The sequence below is a fragment of the Lontra canadensis genome, unplaced genomic scaffold (genome assembly GCF_010015895.1).
Source record: "Lontra canadensis isolate GAN:19392208 unplaced genomic scaffold, GSC_riverotter_1.0 scaffold40, whole genome shotgun sequence".
NCBI classification, from domain to species: domain Eukaryota; kingdom Metazoa; phylum Chordata; class Mammalia; order Carnivora; family Mustelidae; genus Lontra; species Lontra canadensis.
The window spans coordinates 8,493,407-8,498,346 of NW_022631034.1; the positions used below are offsets into that span (position 1 = coordinate 8,493,407).

The 4,940-nt window shown below is 35.8% G+C and overlaps 1 pseudogene; it reads left to right on the plus strand.

Moving 5' to 3' along the window:
* The first annotated feature begins 4,036 nt into the window (after nt 1-4,036).
* Nucleotides 4,037-4,654, plus strand: LOC116875101 (annotated as a pseudogene).
* Nucleotides 4,655-4,940: the final 286 nt, after the last annotated feature.

Sequence of the window (4,940 nt, forward strand, 5' to 3'; positions counted from 1 at the left end):
AATAATAAATTGGACTTCATTGAAGTTAAAAACTTCTACTTTATGAAAGAGAATAAAGACAAGCCATAGACTGGGAGAAAATATTTTCAAATCACCCATCCGATAAAAGACTTGTATCCACAACATACAAATAACTCTCAAAATTCAATATAAAAAAAAGCATATAGTGTTGTGCATATTTACAATAGCCGAGATATGGAAGCAACCTAAGTGTTCACCAATAGATGAATGGATAGTGTGTGTGTGTGTGTATAATGGAACATTATCAGTTGTGAGAAAGAATGAGATCTTGCCATTTGTGACATCCTGAATGGACCAAGAGTGTATTACATTAAATTAAGTAAGTTAAACAGAGAAAGCCAAATTCTATATGATTTCACTTATATGTGGAATCTAAAAAAAAAAAAAAAAGGACAAAAAAAAAGCAGAAGCAGTCTCATAAATTCAGAAAACACACTGGTGGTTTCCAGAGTGGAAGGGGGTAAGGGACAGGAAAAATGGGTGAAGGGGAATGGGAGGTACAGGCTTCCAGTTATGGAGTGAATGAATAAGTCACAGGGATGAAAGGTATAGCATAGGGAATATAATCAATGGTATTGTAACAGAATTATATGGTGACAGAGGGTAGCTACAATTGTGGTGAGCATCATGTATAGAGTTGTTGAATCACTGTATTGTACACCTGAAATGAATGTAACGTTGTGTGTCAACCATATATCAATCAATCAATAAATAAATACAATAAAATAAGGAAACAACACCTCAATTTTTTAAATCGGCAAAGATTTTTTTAAAGATTTTATTTAATTATTTGAAAGAGATTGAGCAAAAGAGAGAGCATAAGTGGGGGGTGGGGAGAGGAGAAAAAGGAGAAGCAGACTCCCAGCTGAGCAGGGAGCCTGATGTGGGGCTCAATTCCAGGGCCCTGAGATCATGAACTGAGCTGAAGGCAGACACTTAAGCGAGTGAGCGACCCAGGCACTCCTCAGTGGGCAAAGAATTGGATAGACACTTCACCAAAGAAGATATATGGATTGCAAAAAAGGTATGAAAAAGTGCTCAGCATTAATTATTATTAGTAGCAGTTATTCTTTGTTCTTACAAATTAAAACCAAATTGAGATACTATCACAGATTGTTACAATAGATAAAATAGAATGGAAACTCAGATCATACTAAGTGTTGGCAAGAATATGGGACAATTAGAACTCTCATACACTACCAGTAGGAATGTAAAATGGTAGAATCACTTTGGCAGTTTGTTGGTCTTATGAAGTTAAACATCTACCATGTGATTCAGTCATTCCATTATTAGGTATCTGCCCAAGAAAAACGAGGCATATGTTCACACAAAGACCTGTACATGAATTTTAATAGCAGCTTTATTTGTAAGTGTAAAATATGGAAATAGTACAAATATATCAATATACAAATAAATTGATATATTGCTATAGAATACTACTCAGTAATAAAAAAATTATTAATCTATATAATATGGTTTAATCTCAAAATAATTATGTTGAGTGAAAGAAACCTAGAATTCTACCCCCTAAAACAGAGTATGTACTTTTTATTTCATTTATATAAAACTCTATAAAATACAAACTAATCTATAATGGCAGAAAATAGGTAGAAGTGATTGCCTGGAAGTAGGTGAGTGAAGGGATAGGAAGGGGAACTATAAAGTTACAGGAGGAAACATTTGGGGGTAATTAATTGTCTCAGTTGTGGTAATGTTTTGGCATAATTAATTGTCTCAGTTGTGGTAACGTTTTAGAGGAATACACAAGTCAAAATGTATCAAACTGGGTACTTTACGTATGGATTGTTTTCTTCATGTCATTATATATCTATCCAGGCTTAAAAAAAGTTGAATTTCAAAGAAAGCCAGAGTCTCTCTTTGCTTGCATGTTCCTTAGTAGTGAGATCTAGTTCTTCCGCTGTCTGGAGAGCCACATGTGACCTTCCTGCTCCCTGACCCATGCTACTCCTGATTGTTCACCTGCTACAAGGTATATATTGATATGGAGCCTCAGTTCTTGAAGGAGAAGAGTGAAGCCAGATGTCTTATTAGTGCTCTCCTAGATAATACCCCCAAGAGGTAAACCTTCTCATGCCAAACACACACTATGCAATAGGTAACTCCGAATATGTCTGACTTGACCCTCCCAGGGATGAGGCTTCAGTGAATAACTGAAATCAGGAAGTGCTAAAGATCGAAGATAAAATGCCATTGGTGGTATGGTAGGAGATGCCCCTCTGCCAAGACATTCCTGATCCAGCAGAAGAGAAACACCTGTAAACCAAAAGAATGTATATACTTTAGTATCCATATGATGAGCTAAAACTATGGATGAAGTGAAACAGATCATAAAACTCAAAAAGTTGTAAAATATTGCTTTCAGATATTAAAGCCAATGTTGTTAAAGCCAAGATAAAGAAGTTCAGGGCAATCTTGAAAACAGTGGGCAACCCTTTGGTTCTGCTCAGGGGTAGTGGCTCCACCTATACTGTTTCGGGTCCCTGCCTCCAATTTATGTTATTCACAGACTTGAGGAAGGGATATCAGAAAAAAGAGCTCTATAGAAAATTTCATTTGGAGAAGAAAGGAAACAAAACTGACCTTCAAAATGATGGTGGGTGAAATGGTAAAGCAGCCCTTCTCTAATGAAAAGTTGAGAATTAATGATAAGACATATTAGGAAGTTTCCTTCATGCTATAACTGGTGAGGAAAATAAATTATCCAGTTCCACCCCTTCCCCCCAAAATAAAAAAAATACCAGCAGCAATACAAGGGAGAAGATATCTTTAACAGTTATGATCAACAAAGGATTAAGAATTATAATATATTTAAAATAGAATCTTTCAACAATAAAAAGACAAAACCTAATAGATAAGTGGGCAGAATACATAAACATGCATCTCCTACAGAGGAACTATAACTGGCAAATAAGTATGTGGTAAAAAGCATAGTCTCATTAGTAATCTTGGAAACTAAATTAAGACAACAATAAGATGTCATTTTATACCTACTAGATTGGCAAAACAAAACAAAAGCAAAAAACAAACAAACAAAAATGTCTGAGAATATCATGTAGATGAAGATAGGAAACACAGGAACTTTTCCATATTACTAGCTAGAGTGTATTGGTTTAATCATTTTGGAAAACAATTTGGAATTTTCTCAAGTTCAACATGAGTAATTTCACTTTTAACTGAATTCTCTGCAGAACTCCTTGCATCTGTGTACTAGCAAATGTGCATAAAAATATTCATAGCAGCATTGATCACAACAGAAAAAAACCCCACAGAATAATCCCTCAGCAGAATGGAATTATACATATTCCTATAATGGAATAGTATATAACAGTGAAAATAAATGAACTATATCCTCAACAACATAAATTCATTTTAGAAATCAAATTTTGGATTTTAGGACTAGCAAGTCAAAAAGACTTAGCATGATGTTACTTACAAAGTTGAAAAGTTATATAAAACCAAAAAAATATGTAATAAAACAATTTTTTAAAAAACACGAGTAGATGGTCTGGGATGCTGTTAGCTCAGGGAGTGAGAGAGGTACAAGAGAAGGGAAAAGCAAAGTGTAATCCATGAGTATGTACCTAGTTCTTAAGCAAGGTAGTGTATTTATGGATCCTAATTTTTAGCATTTTAGTATGAATAAAATACAAATATTAGATAGCATAAAATATTTTTTAAAAGCAATAACTGAGAATTTTCCATAACATAAAATCCTAAGATTAAAAAAAATGTACTCGGGACGCCTGGGTGGCTCAGTTGGTTAAGCGGCTGCCTTCGGCTCAGGTCATGATCCCAGCGTCCTGGGATCGAGTCCCACATGGGGCTCCTTGCTCGGCGGGGAGCCTGCTTCTCCCTCTGCCTCTGCCTGCCTCTCTGTCTGCCTGTGCTTGCTCACTCTCTCTCCCTCTGTCTCTGACAAATAAATAAATAAAAATCTTAAAAAAAAAAATGTACTCTCCAGAGACAGGAGTAGAAGACCAGTAAATTGGTCATAATGGCAGGTAAAGAAATTAATGAAGGCTATCCAGTAGACATTCATGAGTATTGGGGTGCCTAGGGGGCTCAGTTGGTTAAGTGGCTGACTCTTGGTTTCAACTCAGGTCATTGTCTCAGGGTCCTGGAATCAAGCCCCGTGTCAGGCTCTACACTCAGCAGGGAGTTTGCTCAAAGATTCTCTCTCCCACTGCCCCCCTTCTGCTCAAGCTCTCTCACTCTCAAATAAATAAATCATTTTAAAAATTCATGAGTATTTATCAACATTTGAGAATTCTACTGGTGCTGTGGGTGAAATGCTAAAGACAATTGTCTGTTTCTAGTAATGAGTTGTTGCAGAAGTTGGATCTCCTTGAATAGGCAAAAGTGGGTTTAGTTTCTGCTTACACATTAAGTTCAATGTTTTGGGTTTATTTGGCAACTCAGGGAGTTAATACCAGTACAGCAGGAATTGGAAAGAATCAGAATATACATGAACAAAGTCAAGGAAATAATAGACAAGAAAAAGACTGGCAAGCTGGATAGAGATGCAACTTCAAGATTTGTGAAAAATGCCCTTTGGGAACCAAAATCTAAAAATGAATCCAAAGTTGCCAATGAAGGAAAAAGTAAACATTAAAAAAAATGCACTCTCCAAAATTAATGCAGTACAAAGTAAAAATAAATAAGTAAATACACACACATATGAAACTTGTGATTTCTTTAAAGCTTGCAAACAGAAAAGACAAATTTTCTGAGACAATTTTCAGGCAGAAGATAAAAGATGTGGGACACCTGGCTGGCTCACTCGGCAGAGCACATGACTCTTGATAGGGTGTTGTTAGTTCAAACTTCATGCTGGGCATGGAGCCTACTCAAAAAGGAAAAAAAAAAAAAAGATGAAAGATGAGATATACAGGAAAGAA